At 40.4% G+C, this 18767-nt stretch overlaps 1 protein-coding gene across 5 annotated transcripts in view; it reads left to right on the top strand.

Annotated features, from left to right (window-relative positions):
* The first annotated feature begins 487 nt into the window (after positions 1–487).
* MEF2A (myocyte enhancer factor 2A) overlaps positions 488–18767 on the top strand; it is a 90096-nt gene continuing 71816 nt past the window's right edge. For all 5 annotated transcript variants that reach the window (XM_080625957.1, XM_080625960.1, XM_080625963.1 and 2 more), the window contains exon 1: positions 488–884. The gene's annotated coding sequence lies outside the window, so the exon portion shown is untranslated. The remainder of the gene's footprint in view (positions 885–18767) is intronic.

The raw sequence follows: 18767 nt of genomic DNA on the forward strand, positions 1-18767 counted from the left end.
CTCTGCCTGCGCTGCTTAACCGGGGTTTCCCGCTCAGGTGTCTCCGCCTGAGGCGGTGCTGGAGCGGGGGGGGGCAGGCCCGAGGCCGCGGTGAGGCCGCACCGCAGCCGTTGCCCCCGGCAACGCCTCAGCACAGCGCGGCCCTGCCCTGGCGGGGCACGAGCACCGCCGCACATTCGTGCACCCTGCCCTGTCGGGGCGGGGCCTCGCTACGTGCGTCACCGGGTCCCTGTGCGCATGCGCCGATCCAGGGTTAGAACGCGCAAGGGCTTCCTCCGCAGTGGCCCGCACATGCTCGGCTCTGATTGGCTGCCGCTGCCCTCGCCGCCGTTCTGATTGAGCGCCCTCCTGCCACTCAACCCCTCCACGTTTCTTAGGCCCCGCCCACCAACTGCGCTCTGATTGGCGGGCGCCTCTCCTCCTGGCGGGCGCTGTGATTGGTGGCACCGCCCCTTCGGTCGGGCGCGCTGCCCTATGAGCTCGCGGAGCCGCAGGATTGGGTCGGCGGTGAAGAATGTAGACCCGGCCGCTCCCCATGGCGAAACAAAATAATCCGGAGATGCTGGACGTTCAAACCGCAGTGATCCCAGAGCCGCAGCGAGGCGCAGCCTCCCTTTGTACTCCCCTCCGCTGTCCTCCTCCTTCTGTCACTGCCTGGCTCGGTTGAGGGCCCTCAGCGACGTCTGAGCTGCCAGGAGAAAAGTGCGGAAGGATACTCTTGGGAGAACTGTGCTCCGCTGAGGAGTGTGACAGAGGAAGTAGTTCCGGCCCTGATTGGGCCTTGTTTCCCAAAAATAGCGCCCAGCGGGTATCCGTGCGCCGGTGTCAGTGTCTCCTGAGGAGCCCCGGCGGGGAGGCGGCAGCAGCGGCGAGGGGACGGGCGGGTGAGCGAAGGAGCGAGGGGGGTCCCGGCTCTGTGGGGCGACCGGGAGCGCGTTCCCTCAGCCCGGCGGCGAGGGTCGGCGGCGGGGAGCGGCGGGCGAACGGGGTCGGGGCAGGGGCAGCGGGTGACGGGCGGGGGCAGTCGCTGAGGGGGGCGGCTGAAGCAGGGGGAAGAAGAAGGAGGTTTTCGCCCCGCCGTCCCCTTCCCGCTGTGCCGCACCGAGCGGGGCGGGGGGTGCTGGCGGGGAAGTTGTTGCGGGGGGCGGGCGGGGGAGGGGCGCGGGCGGCGGAGCGGGGTCCCGCCGGTGGGAGAGCGGCCCGCGGCCGGAGCCTCCCCGAGAGTTGTGCGCCGGTGGCTGGAGCAAAGGGTGGACGTTATGGATCAGGCCAGCGGGGTCTGCCCGGAGGCTGGTGCGCTGGGGAGACAGGGTGGGGTGCGAGGCCCTGGCGTTCGGGGAGCACTGAGGTAAGAGCGGCTTCGCCCGGGTGGCCAACTTCTGTACTTGAGGTGCGTGTGCGCCTGGGAAGGTGGGGAGGAAAAGTAGCTTTTGTCCTGCTTCTCGGCAGCCACGTTGGGTAAGCAACAACACGCTTAAAAATAAACAAACAACAGCAAAAATCCTTCGTAGGAGTCTGTCCGTGGTACGCACCGGCGAAAACGAGCAGGGGTCGGTTAGGGAGGAGGTGAGGGTGGAAATTGTTCAAGTAGTTGTACACCGCATTAAGGTGCGCTGCGAATGGGAGGGGAAACTGTTCGCTAATGTGTAAACTAGAGGATGTTTTGTCCAGAGGAAGGAGATTGAACGTACAGCTGTGTCGTAGTGCAAGTAGGATTTTGTGTTCGGCAGCTGTGTGCAGGAGTCGGGAGGAGAGGGAAAGAGACACTGCTATTTCTGACTGGAAACAGTCGGGTTTTGGGTTTACGGAGCTGTATTTCACAATAAATCCATAGCGGCTGTTGAGATGCGAGGTGCTGAGGATAGTGGAATTGCTTAGAAAAACTAAGCCACAGTGACTTGTTTGACAGGTGATTAAATTCCCGAGTTGAGAAGCTGGAGTTCTAGAGGGGAGGGGAAAAAAAGAACAAGAAGAGGGTATTTTTAGTGCTTAGTATAAAACCATTGAGTCCCATCGTTATACAAAGACTACGTTTATTATGAACAGTGGGGGAAACGCAAAAAGGACAAATTTAGGAAGAATAGTAAAGTGGTTTAGTGTGGAATTGGTGATATAGACAGTATTTACCTTAAACATTTTTCACAGCCTGGTAAATTGTTATGGATCATAAGGAAGGCTGTAAGCTTTCAGACTCAATTGTATTAACTGTCTACATGTAGTTATTCTGTATACGGGTCTTTTTTTCATTTTTAGGGGCTAGTTACATTTTGATAGGTATTTCTGTTGTCTTGTTATTTCTAGCTGGTGTTTAAGCAGCCTGTGCAAAAGGTATCACAGCAATATTCCTATAATCTTCTCTGTTTCTAAAATCATTTAAAATGCTTATCTCTACCTCTTACATATAAGAAAGTAATCTTTAGCTTTTTTTTTCCTTCCTGTGTAACAAGTGATTTGCATTTGAGGGAAGAGTGTGAGGTTCCTCTTTTAAACTATTTTTTCCATTTAGGTGCTAGAATATGTGCAAAATGACATGTCTTTCAGTTACATAATTTAGAAGAATTGTAACAAAGGATGTAATGTTAACACTTTTGGTCACTAAGGGCCTTAATTATAAATGGTAGTGTAAAATTCTGTATTTGTTTAGCTAGAAAAAGAAAAACAGGAGAATGGAACAATATGTCTTGCTATTAAGGGATTATAATAGTGCTGGGCAGTTGGAGATGAGCCTTTTTGATTGCACGCATTCAGCTTGGAATTTAGGAAGGAAAGTAACCCAGTGCCCTGGTTAGTTATTTTTCTCCTCCATAATTCTTTTCTAAATCTGTAGTTGACGTAGTCCACCAGTAGTAGTAGCGGAGTATCATTGGTGCATGAGAAGAATCCTTCAATGGGAGGGACAGGATCATCTTTAGAGCAATTCTAGTGTAGGTGGCACGGTGTCTCTTCAGTTTTAATATTCTAGCATTTCAAATTATTTATTTCTGAGAAGGTATTTACAGGCTGTAAACTATGGTAAAATATATTAGCCTTTAGGTTTTATGTTTGCTTATTTTGCTTTATTTTCTTAAGACTGTGTTTAAGCCAATGTACTTACTCCTCACCTCTATAAATGAGCGAGCCCATAGAATGCTTTGCCATATGCACAGATATCTGGATTTAGCTTCCTATAATTTCACATAGCATTAGTTTCTTTCTCTGCCAAACAAGGGGTGGAGAAATAAGTGAACATTGAATTTTATGGTGCTAGGTATGATCTATAGGATTGAGTCACTTTGGACTGTAAAGGTGAGAGGGATATGGCTAGATTAAAACTTGAAGTAATTCCAGACAATAAAATGACTTATTATGGCAGAAGATCTCTCTTATTTACAAAACTTATTTAAGCTGAAGTGTGTGCAGTTTGCCTTGAACTGGTTTATGTGGACAGCTACAGTGTTTATTTCAGAGTGTTAGCCAAGTTTCTCAGATAACTTGTTGATGTCATTCTGTGTATTCTGGGCCTAAGTGCTGCTTTGGAGAGACTGGAGGCACCATGCAAGCTGATGAACAATGCCATGCTACCTTGCCTGCTTTCAGTCACACCCTGTATAACACAATATAGCTGATTAATTCTCTAACAGTGGTGAAATTAGTGGAGTATAGTGCTGTGTAATGTGCAAATCTGTATTAGTTTTTCCTAAATAAGACCTGTCTTGAATTACTGTAGTTTGTTATGCCCTTGTGATGCATGAGAGATGCCTGTGTGTTTCAGAGCAGTTAAAAAGTTTCCTAAAAATAAACATTAGCACATTTTATTCATCTCCTCAGTTTCCTAAGTTCTTATTTTTAAAGGCCACAGGGTTAAATCCTCTCTAAATTTTAGTCTTTGGGCCTTTTCAGTCATGACAGCAGCCTGATGATGTGTGCAAACCTCTGGGAGAGCCTTTTCTTTCTCATTGAAACAAAATTTACTTTGAATTAATTGGAACATCATGTGGTGACGTATATATTATGTAGCTTTTAATGCACCAAGTTGCTTTATTTTTCACATTTCTTGTATTTGAAAGCTATTATTTTACATGTGTAATAATGTGTTCTTCAATTGAGCAAATGGGGCTAAAGTCAAAATCTCTGTCTGTGATAATAAGGGTGAAATTTGGTGCCTGTTGTCTTGTGTTCAGATTTGATTCCTTCAGCTTTGGTAAAGTAACCAGAAAAAATGAATGCAGCGTTCTTTTTTCCTTGTATGCTTTGCTGCTAGTGCTAAAGGCTAATGCACTAATTATTTGAATGGACTTGCTAATGTGGTACTGAAGTGGTCCTGAATGTGGGTTTAGTTTAACTCTTTCTCCTGTCATGTGAAATGAAGTCTCCAGAGATGCAGTCAGATCCTGAAATAACTAAATATAGCTGCCTCCTTCCCTGGATGTTTACCAGGTGGTTTTGGTGTCTTAGGAAGTTTGTAAGATTACAGCAAGACATTCTTTTTGCTTTTTTTTCCCCCAAGTTAATTTCGTTGAGCTGCCAGTAAAAGACTTCAGGAACTTTTTTGGACAGCTAATCAAAATACATTTTAGGTCATTGATGCAGTCTCCAGTGAATGAACAAAACAGCGTTACTCTGAGTTAAAAACAGGCTTCAATTGTGTAATGGGACAGTTGCCCTCCCCCAGCATGTGTTCTGTGGTGGAGTACCAGCTAATAAATAATGCCATGGAGGGTCAAGTTTGCAGCCTGGAATAGTGTATTTTGTTTTAAGTGTCTGATCTAGATTTCTACCTCTTACCACTGCTCTGCTATGGTATACTCTTATTTTAACATTTGATCTTCGAAGTTACTGCTTATGGAGTTGAAGGGATATTTTTTTTTTCTCTTCCATATTAAGGGACTAATTTTTGTTCATCAACTCTTGTTTCAGTTTCTGTTTAATGGCTCTGTGAGAATTTTTCTAGATTTCTTTAACTCAGATCTTTTTAGGAACATGTTACTGTATACTCATTTCCATTTGTCACTAAAGTATGCATGCAAGACAACTTTGTTCCTGAGATTTCATTCCATCCCCCTGCCAAAGTAGTCACGGAGTTGGAATATTTTAAATTGTATTTATGGTAATCTTTTTCCTTTCTCCTTTTATCTGTAGTCTGAGACTGCAGTGAAGAGTTTGGCAGGAATGACTGTCGGGTAAAGACAGCAAAATTTTGTGGTCAGTCTTCTTTCCTCAGAATTCAGATGCAGGACAATATAGAACCTTTTCTACAGGAAGCACTATGCTTTTTTTCCCTGTGTGTTATAACAGTATAAGTGTGCCTATATGATGAGAAGAAAATACATCCTTATTAATAAGAGTGTGATTAATTGAATTATTTTTCAGGAATTAACTACTTTATATTCAACATGATAGTGGTGCTTAATTAGGTGGGTCTCCCAGTTCTATTTGTCTCTGTCCCTGAAGAGCTTTTGAATTCTGCCAAAGTCCTGTTGGGCCAACCAGAGACATAAAAGTGTATTCTGTATTGCTTTGTGCTCAGCTGGATTTCACTAGAAGCTACTAAGTACTGCTGCATGCCTATTTTAAGTATACTAAGATAAAAAGGAAGTGTTAGGAATTATCAGCCAAGCATAGTTGTGGAAAGGTGCTTGCTTTAAGTATCTGTGTACCAGGCACTGATGACAAAGCATCTTTTACTGTGCTTTTTTACCTTATTTTTCTTTCCCTAATAAAGAGCTAAATAACCAGGAGCAAAATGTATTGTCTTCATTGTGGTAGTCAGAAATCACCTGAAAGAGTGGGGTGTAGAATGGCTGCGTTTGTGCTTATACTTTTATGATAATAGAGAGGAAGAAGGTTTTCTTCAGTTACTTCAAATCCTTTCAAGTGTTTTTGAAACTTAGCTTCATTTGAAAGCCAGATTGCTTCTAACACTGCAATTCAAGTTTTCATGGATTGGATTAATGTTATTTTTATTGTTTGAAAGCAAACCATAGACCTGTGAGAATATGTCATCATCTTAATACCTGCAGTAATACTTGCAAGCTGTGGTCAGTGTCAGTATTGAGTGCTGCACCAATGTACACAGGCCTGATCTTGTAATCTTCAGTGATCACTAATAATGTTTGAAATGTCAAGGGGGATAAATTATTCAACATTTAGCTGTATAATTATGTAAGCACATCTATAACAGCTGTGCTGTGGCTATGCTGTTAAACATTTATTGAAGATACTGGCATACAGAGTTGAGAGAATTCAGGGAGACTGTTTTATTATCTCTTATGATGCCTAGGAAGGTTATTTTAAGTGTGAAAAGATACAAACAGTTGTAGGAGAAGAAAGTAAGCAAGTACTTGAACCTTGAGAGACTCATAGATATACACATGTACAGAAGGATGAGGGCTCATAAAGGGCAGAGCAGATGTGGCTTGGCAGCGTCCGTTACAGAAACTGCTGAAGGGTGTCAGGGTGAGGTGACTTTCTCCCCCAGTATCACACAGAATCTGCAATACTTGAGTCCAGGAGGAGCAAGTTGTAAATTTTATTTACTCAGATCTATCAGAGTGACAGTGTTCTTAAGTGGTCATCTTTCTCCCAATGTTTTTAATTGTATTTAATTGACCATCTTACTTCTTTTGGAAACCTTGCATAGAAGCCTTGTGTGAGGTTATCAACAGTGAGGCCATCTTGTTTCTGATATCGTTCTTTCACAGCAGCTGCCCTCTTCCTGATATGACTGCGTGCATCCTGTTTTAAAACTGTGAGCTCACAAGAATGACTGTTAATAAGTTGGTGTTATGTAGCAGCTAAAAAACATTGGGTTTTCTAGTGTGAGCTTTCAAAGCACTGAGTCTTCTGAAAATACTTGAGAAAATTGGATGATCCATCATCACTGTACTTGTATTATCTTGTCATGCAATGAGAGTAATAAACTAAAACTTTCAGTGACTTTTTATTTTTCCTTGAAACTGTTAAAATGATTGTGACATGATATGAGGTTTTAACTGCTATTCAGGTGTCTTAAATTTACACTCAGAAGCCCCATGGTTTCAGGGTGAAAGAGGGGGAAGAAAAAGGTATGTCAGGAGGTACCCTATTTTGCTTGAGGTGCACAGAAAGGGGAAGCACGTTCTGCTAATTTTTTTGAGCCTATAGGATGTTAAATTATGTTTGTTAGTCTGAGTCTGGTGATTCACATTAACTTTGGCTAGCTGGCTTTTGGGATATGAAGCTTTTGAGCGCAGAAAGGATGATTTTCTGAGCAACTTCCTTAATATCCTCCTGTGTTTCTCTTGGAGTGTTAGGGCTTTTGTGGTCTGCGTGGTGGTGTGTTTTGGTTTGTCCTCTTGTTGTTCTCTTTCTTTGTTAATAGCATGCCAAGTGATGGTGTCTTAACTTTTTGTCACTGAAATGTATGCAAAGATCTTTGCTTTGGGAGAGGTTGGGCTCAACTGTGAAAAGAAGTGCTAAAGTATTAATGGTTTCCAGTAAGAAGCGCTAAATTAGAACTCCTCCTTCAAGGGAGGAGACCAAATCATGGATGGCTGAAGAGAGATGTGGTCAGGAGGTGGAGGCAGGTATTCACTGAATATTGGAGATATGGAATCTGGGTGTATTTGCAGAAGTTCTAGTTACTGACGTAAATACTTGGAAAATTCACAAGGAGTATGTCGAGTATGTAATAGCATTGCTGAGTATCAAAGAATAATACTGAGTTTTAAGTAGCTGTTGTTGTTTTCTTTGTTACCGATATGGGAATGGCTAACATGAGTAGGCATCACAAAAGAAATAGGAAATTCTGAATTGAATTAAATAAAATCTAAAAAATATTTTACCAAATCTGTATTGCAAAGACAAATACAGAGCAGTTGTTCTCAGTGAAGGACAGAGGAATTTGAGCAATTCCGCAGACTTTGTCATGAGTTTAACATGAGTTGAAATTTAAGGGGAGAGGGGAAACAACAAGAGTAACCCTAAGGCAATTATCAAATGATTTTTTCAGTAGCTTCAAGGAACTAGTAAAAAGTGTGATGTTCAGATGATTGAAAGGTCTGGAATTTAAAACATAAATTATCAATGTTCCTGAATACTGGAATCGTTTAGATGCTTTAAGCAAAATAGAAAGTACTTTAAAAGACTAATGATTGGTTCAGGAGATGAAAAAGGGTTATGGGAGAGTTCAGGATTGTAGCTATTATTGTCTTAGTCTGAAGATGCTCCTAGTGACTCCTGGTTGAATTGGTTTATTACAGCCTTGTCTACAGAGGAGACTTAGATTCACTTTCAGATGAAATGTAGCCAGATAACCCACTGTTATTCCACTAGCTGCTCTTCAGAAAGTCTTTCTGCAGATACTTACAGCATGCCCTATATCTGAGACTTCTCTAGTTCACTGGGTTGCAGTCTTTTTTTTTTTTCCTCTGTTTGTAGGTTCCCCATATGTTTTTACTGAGGAGATGGACTCTGCTGTTAGGTTAAGCCTGGTGCTGACAGCTTGTTTTTATAGTCGTGTGTTAGCACAAGGGGCTTTTATAAAACTTGCACCACGTTCTATTGGAAAGTAACGGAATCATTCACTTGAGAGAATCATTCACTTGAGAAGAGGTGATTTCAGAGGGGAATGAAATACCAGAATTACCAAGAGACCGGGGTAAAACAAAAATCTGAAAAGGACTTGCCCCGTGTTAGGTTGTGATCCAAGCACAAATCTACTGTGTAGTCATATTATGAGCCCCTGCAGCACCCTCTGGTGATCCAGACATGCTTGTGCAGCACTTGGGGTCCTGGTTGAGCTTTTGAATGAGCAGAACCATCCGGTCCTGTTACATGACTGAAGAAATGCTTCAGAACAAGCTTAGGCTGCAACCATCTTGATGTTACTAATGGTGCTTTTGGGGTTTGCTGCCATTTCTTTTTTCTTTTCACTTTCTGATTTTGTCTAAGAGGAGATGGAGGTCATTAAAGAATTTGTAGCCTGTCCTGTTCAGATTGGCTCTAGGCAAACATAACCAGTGTGATTGCATGAGATAAAAGGATTCCACCTTTATGGCTGGGTCGTTGAGGAGAAATGAAGCATGGTATGGGGAAGAGGGAAGAACAAAGGCAAAGTGCATATGAAAATTTTTGTTCTGTGTACTATAGCCTATTTTTAATACCAGATTTTAATATAATATTTTTAATATCATAAGTATATGATATTAAAATATGGGTTGGAGAAATGGTAGATGTAAATTTAAAAACAGTCTGAATGCTAATAGTAAAGTGGTGGATTTGCAAGTAATAAAACTTAACGAACTTCCATTTCACTTATTTTTCAACTCTTCTGTTATTCCCTGATCTTTCAGAGTAGCCCCCCTATCCAGGGCATTGCTCTTCAGTTCTGTTAGTATCTTCACAGGCTTCCTAGCTGTGGCTCGACTGAGTACAGGTACCTGCTGACTGATTGAGTGATCAGCAGGATCTGCTGCCGCACTGGTCGCTGCAGGTCAGACGCTTTGCCCAGGGGCTGTGAGCAACTGCCTGGTCACAAACTCTGCTGCACTTTTATAAAGTCTTAAAAATAATTGGCTCTTTTACTGTTGCACTTGGTTGGAACCAGCCAATTAAAACAAGCTGTTAATGAGGGAGAATAGGCTGTGATCACGTAAAGCTCATTTTATTAGAAAAGTAGGTTTAGGAAGCTGTGGGTAATAGTGCTGCCTTCAAGATTTTAGTGCCCTTATTGATAATGCTTTAGTCTTCTATCAATAAATAACAATATTTTCCTAAGTGTTTTTATTTAATTTTATGAAAATAAACTTAAAAGTAGGGTGATATAAAACTCTGCTTTTAGTTTCTTCATTTGCTCTGCTTTTAATGTATTTGATTTGATCTCAATGCCGTATTAGGCTAGGATTCATTCATTCAGCAGAATAAAGTGAAATAGGTCTTCATTCTGATGATGCCTTTTTGTCAGCATATGGGAAGATAGTTGCATAGAATATTTGTGATTTCTTCCTGCCAGGGCATCTAGTCAGGATGCTGCTTGCAAAACTCTGTAATGGTTTGGGGATTTTGTTCAGGGAATTGACTACCCAGCATTTGTACTCTGAATTTGACTCTTGTAATCTAGAGTAGAAGCTCAGTGGTTTGTCATTGCAGCTGTCTGTCCTCTGCTTTTCCCTTGCCAGACTTTGGACTGTAATCATACATAATTTTGGGCAGCAGTTTGCTTCTCTTGCATGTATGTTCTGGAGGTTGGGGAGCAGGAGCTTATTTGCATCAAAGAAAGTCATAAAACCTGTTTGTCCAGGAACCATTAGATTTTTCTGTTTTAACACCTAGTGTCTAATCTCCCCTGTACCTCATTTTACCCTTCCCCCCCCCTCCCCAAGGAACAGGAGAGGGAATATCTTTTGTTCTTAAAAGGTACTAATAAATTTCTCTGAAATTCCCTCTCCCACCCCCCCCACATGAGGCTCATACCTGTTTTATTGAGGACTTTCTGGATCTGATTTTTTCTTTTTTAATGTGGTATTTTTAAGACTGAATTGTTCAGTAATGCAACCTACCACCGTGTTCCTGAAGATACTGGCTGACTGGTTCTCAAAAGACGTTTTAACCTGCTTTTCCATCATGCATTCCTTTCATGAAAAGTTAATGAGATGAAGATCTGATAAACTTCTTGAAAACTTTATGTGCAGCAGTTTTGCTGCACAGAAAATCTGAGCATTTTTCTTCAGATCTGTTTCTTTTAGGGCATCTATATTTGTTTCTGTAGCTGTTTTGCATCCCTGTAGATAATGCCTACCAGCAAGCCACAAAGATGTTTGTATGTTGTTCTAAGGCTTGAATGACTAATTTTCTGAAGGTGTAAGGAAGACAGCCCTTCATGTGAGGTTTCTTTTGTGCTTGTTGCAACTGTTAGAAGCTGGAGAAATTAAGCACAGACTAAAATTTGGAGTTGCAATCTGATGAAGAGTCCTCCAGGCTTCTCATCTTGAATAGCTGGGATCACAGTTCTTGCTTCTGTCTTGCTTGTACTTTGCTGCTTTTAGTTCTTTGTGGTCTCTTCTGCTTAATGGCTTATAAGGTACTTCACTGGCATAATTAGCTTATCTTAAAATAGTCTGATCTGTTAGCAATGTGGGACCAGTAAAGGAACAGCTAGCCCAGACACTGGGTTTCAGGTGGTGCATCCACAGAGATGTGTCAGTGTTTGGCTCAGGGGAGGAAGGAAGGAGTAGGTGAGAAATTTTTGAAGATATAGCTGGATCTTGAAGATGAATGCTTTAGTGCACCTGTGTAAGGATTTAGAGATGTTTCCTTCAGGATTTTGACAGCAGTCAATTAAAGTATCTAGAAAACATCTTTACTTGTATCTTGATTGAAATGAAAAGTGGAATGAAGATACAGAAGTCAGTTTTAAGGGTCTTCCTTTGCTTAGGTTGTTCATGCTTATAGATTGTGTCTGATTCAGTTTATCAACTTTTATGCTTGAGAGTGAGCCTCATCTTACTTCAGACTCTCTTATTTCACGCTTTGAGTGTATCTGGTCTCAGACATCAGTGTCTTACCATGAATATATCTACTTACTTTGGACTGTGTATCTGGGTTTGACTGTTTTCTGTAATAGTCTTGTTGTCTTTTTCAATTTTCATTTTTGCCTCCATAGACAAAAATACAAATATGGGCAAGGAAACAATTGCATATATTAATGAAAAAGATCTTTGTAGGTGTATTAATTCTGAAGGGTGAGCTTTGCATTTAAAATGTGTAGTTTTTGGAAGAGCTTGTGCTGCAGTTGTTTTTGTAGTTTCTACAATATTGAACAAGGGATTAGAATGCTTTTTGTTTCTTGTTATTATGCAGGAGAAGGAACTTGATGTACCAATATATTCAGGATGCTGCTTGTGATGTGATTTAGACCATATTCTCTGAAAGACATCTCTTTGTTTGGATTTCTATAGAAGAATACTTCTTTTTCTGAAGTTCATAAAAACCCCAAATTATGAGCCAAGTTACTATGCTTTTTGTTGATTAAAATGGATTTCAGCATTTAGTGTGATACAACTATCCATTTAGTGAAATGTTCAGATCCTCAGTAGCTAATGCTGGGTACACAAATACTGGCTGCTCTTGACTGTAAGCAGAAAATGTAGCTTTATTATTGCAATGTCTAAAATGCTTTGGGCGAAGTTTGTTCTTTTTTTTTTTCTGGATTGATAACTCTTGCTTTGGAGTCTAATAACACTTCTACACTGACATTTTTAGGTCCTATAGTTTGATCTCTCAAACCCTGCAAAAAACCTGTAAGCTTAAAAGAGTCATAAGAAATGCTTTTATTAGGTAGTGTTTGAGTTTACAGACCATCACTGAAAGACTAGCTTGGACTCTGTAAGACACAGTTAGAACAACTTCTCCTGATAATGTTTGAGTTCTGCGTCCAGGTGGATTTTATATACTGCCTCCACACAGGAAGTGAGAAAAGTAGTTTTAACTGTATGTATGCTGTAAGGCTTCTTGAGCTTTTCCTGTAAATGACAGTAACTTGGCAAGTCCTGTGTGTAGTTTAATGTTTAAACTAACTCTAGTTTTATTTTGCTCATATTGCTGGTGCTCTTATGTATACAGCTGGAGTTGCAATGTAGCTGAAGACTGGGAAGTGGAACTTCCTTTTCTTCCTATTAGACCTATACATCCCATAAGATTGGTGTAGGGATCGTTTTAGTATATGGTTCAGTTTGTTACACTAGAATTATTCTGGGTGTACTTTAAACCAGGTTTGATGAAGCCAGCTTTCAACTGGATTTGGTACATTTCTTGTAATGCTTGGTTTTTGTGTGTGTGGCTTGGTTTTCTTTTTTCCTTGTTTCTCCCACATTCATTAGCTGTGCTAACAATGAGTTTTCAGTGAATTAATTGCATTGTTCCAGCTAAATTCTTGGCTGTAGTGATGGCAGAAGTGGTGCTGATGTATTCTTTCTACCATGTTTCCATGTGTCTGTTAGACCTATTTAGATGAAAGCCTTGTAAGCTGATGGCATTGCCTGTGTGCTTGTTCACCATTATACTATTAATGTTTGTCTTAGAAGTACTAGTAGAGAGATTGTTAGGAGAGGAAGTCTAGAACAGAAAAGCTTCCTGCAGACGACTTGAAATAGTGGTGAATTCTAACAGGGTTCCCATGGTAAGGAATGTGTTTTCTTTAATACATATTAGTCACATCTTGCTATTGCCTCTATAATGCAGCTTGTTGGCTGTGTTATAGTCAGTACGCAAGTTGCCTTAGCAAAACTTTGTAGAACACTATTAAAACAAAACAAAAGTAAAACCATGTTTGGCAAAAAAATGCTAAAGAGTTCCAATGGTTCCCCAGTGTGTAGAGAACTGTCTTTCTCTCTTCTTGGCATTCACATAAGCTTTGTAATCCAAGTCTTTGTCTCTTTCTCTGCTGTATTCCTGTACTAAATTAAGTTATTTATCTTTTATTTTAGCAATAGGAGACAATTTGAGCATAATTAAAGTAATGTATCTGCCCAAATGAGTGATAACCTAACTGAGTTATCATTGTTTAGAGAACATGTCTGCAATCATTCGTGGCAAAACTGTACATTTCTGCTTGATAGCCACAATAAAAATGAAGTCTCGCTGTTTAATGAATGTAGCTGTCAATTTGCACTTTTATTGCCACTCTTAATTTCCAGAATGCACCAATGGGTTGAGATGCTGTTCTGGAATTCCAGGTAAAGGTGACGGGAGCTCTGCCTGGGGCTTAGTGGCAGGGTAAGGCACACACTGCCTACCCAACTCAGCACACAGCCAGCTGTCTTCTTGTGCTTTGTCTGCTGTGCCTGTTACAGGAGGTTGCAGCCCTTTTACTCCTTGGGATTTGTACTCTGCCCACTGGATCTGGAGATGCTCAGAGTCGTTTGGATAATGAGGGAAGAGAATGAGTGTATGGTTTACATGTTTTTTCTTTGAAAGGCGTTTTTGGGTTATAGACGTGTTTTGCTAGTCTCAGAAAATTTATATATTAAATCTTCTAAAACCAGAAGGCTCTTCACCCTTAGACCTGTGCATCTGATAGGTTCTGTGCAATGTGCTTAGATATATGTTACAAGCTTATAAGCTTTTATGTATTTTTTCTTTGCAGCAGCTTCCTTGGTTTATCTTAGTAACACTGTCATTTGAAAGACTTGCTAAGGTACTATACTGAGTAACATATGGTGGGAAAAATATTCAAGACCTAATTCAGGAAAATAGTCTTTTGGTCTGTTTAGCTAAAATTCCCCTCCTAGATCAACGGTAAAGCTGTGTTGTGGTAGATGTGTGTAGATAGACGTATGCTTGCTACCTTTAAACTAGCTTAATGTAGCTATGTAGGTCCTATAAATCATAGAATGGTTTGGGCTAGAGGGGACCTTACAGGTCATCCAGTTCCAACGCCCTGCCATGGGCAGGGACACCTTCCACTAGAGCAGGTTGCTCCAAGCCCAGTCCAACCTGGCCTTGAACACTGCCAGGGATGGGGCAGCCACAGCTTGTCTGGGCAGCCTGTGCCAGGACCTCACAGGGAAGAACTTCTTCCTTATATCTAATCTAAATCTTCCCTCTTTCAGTTTAAAGCCATTCCCACTTGTCCTGACACTACTTGCTCTTACAAAAAGTCTCTCTTCAGATTTCTTGTAGGCCCCCTTTAAACATTTATTTTTTTTATACCTACCACTTGAAAATCCATTGTGTCACAAAATGCTCTTCAGTTGTTGTATCTAATAGGGCAGATCTGTTTAATAGAAGAAATGTATTTGCTGTCTATTAAGTCTTCAGAAAACTCTGTCAATATGTTCAGTTATGACTATTCAGTAGTGAGATGTGGAGGGTAATGCACCTGCATTTTGAGGTGGATACGTCCTATCACATGGTCTCGTGTGGTTTGTAGCTGTGAATTCCTGTTTCAGCTTTTCTTCATATCTTTAGCAGAAGAATGCTGAAACTATGTGATATGTTCCAGTAAAACAAATGTCAGTCAGTGCCCACCCAACTTGTTTCCCCCATTTGTTAATTAAATGTGGTTTGGTCATTTTTTGTGTATTGTGAGAACATACTAAGATTTTTCATTTAGGAGGCCTTGCTGCATGAAATGCCTTCAAAAGTAGGCTTGAATTATTTGTAATAATTGTGTGACAAATTCAAGTTACTCATCCTTAAAAAAGAGTTCTTATTTTTGTTTAGATATTTCATTTAGATGATTGGACTACAGTGACGTTTGTGGATTTTCATGAAACTTGTAGTTCCAGACAAGATGATGCCTGTGTTCTGAGAAGAAAGTTTTGGCTCAGATGGCCTTCAACAAATCAGGAAAACAAGGGAGGTAAAAAAACTGCTTCGTTTTGATCTGTCTGTATGACTGAGGCCTCTGAACTGCCCAGCATATGGATCTTGTGGTGCTCCTAATGGTTAGATGATGTAATTTGACCTGACCAAGTGGATGCTTGACTCTAAGAAGCCTTAACTTTAACAAAGGACTTAATTCTGCCAAGCATAATTTCCATCAGCTCTTGTTACTTACAACTGCCTAAGATCAAATACTAGAAATAATTTTCTAGTGAGAGTGCTGCATTTTTGCATTGCATTTCAGTTCTTCAGTTGACACCTTAAGTCAGGAGTTTAAATTGTGAACACTGAAGCTGTGTTGCACATGTTTTTGGTGTTAGAATCTAGAAGAGTGAGTATGTCAAAGAGATGAGAGGTCTATTCTCCATTTCTGTTGTTTTTTTGAGAGATAGCTGCAAGTAAATCTAAAGTACTTCTACCACCATCCCCTTCTGTCTTTCTCTGCTATTTCTTTTCAGCTTTCATTCATTTTACTTCCCAGTTGGGTAGATGATGAGTTTTCTGTCAGAAAGTGCTGGAGTTTTTCTCCTGAGGAGGAAAGAGAAAGTCTTGCGAATTCTACTCATTAGGTATCTCTTTTTACTTAATATCTTCCCTTCCGTTTTTGGTTCATCTTCTAATGATCTCATGAATCGATTTTGAGATCCATCAGTTGCATCTGTCACATCAACAGATTTTTTTTTTGTCCCTTTTTTCTACCTGGGGTCTTGAAAAGTAGGTGCTCCAAAACTGAGCATTTACGTACTAACACTCTTGAAGAAATAATTACCAAAGCGTCTGCATAGTTCTATACTATGCAAGTTATGCTTTTATTGATAATCATGTTAGGTAGGTTTTGATTTCTGTTGTTGCTGGGGTTTTATTTGCTTTTGAAGTAAGAGTAACATGTAATGCATCAGACAGTTGCAGATAAGTTACTTCCAAGTCCCCTTCCAAGGTCAAAGTTTCATTAAAGTGCATTGTGTAATATTGAGTATTTATTTTTCTTAGCCAGGAAGTGTTTCATATAATTTGTAAGACTGAGTTTCCACTGTAGGACCCTGATATTATTTGCTTGCAGTAGAAACACTGTTTCTTTAGTTTTTGCTATATTGGGGAAACTTGGAAGCACCATTTTGAATGGTGCAGTCAGAAACATGCTGATAAGAAGGATGAAAAACGTGGGGTTTGTAGGCAAGTTGTATTTGTTGATCCTATTTCCTAGTTTTGTCTTCAGATTGAAGTTTACTGGTTCTGTTCCCTCATTACTTTCCTGTGGTTTTTTATCAGTGTAGCTTATTTTTCATGTTTGTTTTCTCTGTTAAAGGAATCCGATACAAGACTGCATTAAATGTGTTAACTCTTAAATCATCCAGATGGAAAGAGTAGTGTGTTGCAATGAAAAAACTGGATTCAAGGATAAGGAAGCAATGTCTTAAATATTTGAGCAGTAGCAAGTCAAGTGCAAAGTTTAGCAGAAGTAAACAGTTGGAGCATTGTAATGCAGCGAGGCTCACGGTTTGACAGCTCTGCAGAGGTGAAGCATGGTTCTTGAGGAGGTGTTTCTCTTTTTTCTTTGCAGTGACAGCTTCTGTGCTCTCATGGGTTGGGGGGTGGGGAACTCTTGCCAGCAGCTTCATAGAAACCTGCAAGAGCAAAGATGGCCCAGATTTGATGTTAAAGCTATCAGGCAGAATACTGCTGTGTATGCTATTTGACCAGATAAAGTATCTCAAACATATACTTGTGTGTGACATTATATGAGGACATATTCTGTGTGTAGCTAATATGAATGTTGTCCTGGTTCATTAAAAGACAAATCTGCTAATAATTTGAGGTAATTCAGTGCCTCCAATGTGGTCCCTTAGTGCGGAAGTTCTAATATCAGAATGAAACCTGGTAAATATATTAGGACGGGACTGTAAACTTCAGATAGTTTGAGTGACTAAAACTGCAAGTGTTATAATAATTTTCTTCTGTAAAAAATGTGGTATTCTCTATCTTTCTGTCAGTGTATTATTTGATAAATACTGCTGTTCGCTGCAGGTTAATTAAGGATTGACTCTGCATAATGAGCCAAAGTATCATCTACTCAAAATCCAACCATTTATTACAGCATACTTTTGCCTCTTTTTGTTCTTTTCATAGGCCCATAGCATATCCTTATTGTGATAACTCAGTTACTCGTTCGTAGTTCTATCTGCTTTCCAGGTGTCCCCCATCTGGAGGGAAAAGGAGGGCCGGTGGTGTATGAGCAATCTCACAAAGTTTCTACTTGAGAGCAACAGCATCAGGATGTGCTTATAGTGTGCAGTAAACATGCAGTTGCAGCTTAAGTAGGTATATGGGATAACCTTAGATTAGCCACTGAGGATATGGTTTCAGTAGAGCAGCAACAGCCTGAGATTCTTATATGGGCTAGCTGCCTAAATATTTACCAAAGGTCTGTATGATTCCTTCCAACTTCAGTGCTGAAGTGATAAAACTCTTAGCGGTAAGTATTTGTGCTTTGAGTTAGGCTTTCCTCTATGCTTGTGAAAAGAAGAAGATTAATATGTATTCTTCCAGCAGAATACAGACACTGTGTCTGTTGATCTCTGTGATCAAGTCTATTCCCCTTTTATTTCAGCCTTCTCCAAGGCAGCAGTCTGAAGCCATGAAACACATGATGTGAAATGTCTCCTCCCTGTGTTAGTCTATAGGCAGCTTTTCTAAGAGATTGCCTTCCTTCCTTTCCCCACCAGGCTGGCATTCTTTGTTGTGGTATCCTCTTTTGTAGTATGTCAGAGGAAAGCAATGTGATAGAGGTTGGTAAAATATTTCTAGTGTGTGCTCCATTAATTTTGACAACTCAGATTTGTTTGTACTTTTTATATGCTAGTGTGTGTATTTCTATATATGTCAATATATGTAGAGATAGTGTGTGGGTATTTTATATGTCGGTATCTTTTATAGAGAACATCTGCTCTGGAAATGTTAGGAGAGTATGCAATGATACTTATTTAAAATGTGGTCTAGTAGTTACTGTGTACCCAGTTGGTTTAATAAACCAGTAAAATCTTTCAAATGTAGTTGAATAGCCTACCCAGTTAATAACACACATTGTTTTGCGTTTCATCAGTCTCACACATCACATATTACAGATTATGGTCTGTGACCTTTTCCTTACATTTTCATAGCAAAAGAGTAAGAGAAAGCTTTGGGGTTTTGAATCTTAAAAATTCATAGTATAGATAACATAAATGCAAGGCTTACATGTGTGTTTTAAAATAGTAAATGGGTTAAAGTAGCACTGGCATACTTAGTACTCTATTGGCATAGTTTTCCCCTTCAGATGATGGTTAGGAATGTGAAGCCTCTTCCTATATGTGCTATAGCAGAGCTAAACTTTAATGTTGCTTACAGGAGACATTTAGTACAAGCAGCTTGTACAGAACTGACCTACT

This window comes from Psittacula echo (genome assembly GCF_963264785.1).
Source record: "Psittacula echo genome assembly, chromosome: 10".
Lineage (NCBI taxonomy): Eukaryota > Metazoa > Chordata > Aves > Psittaciformes > Psittacidae > Psittacula > Psittacula echo.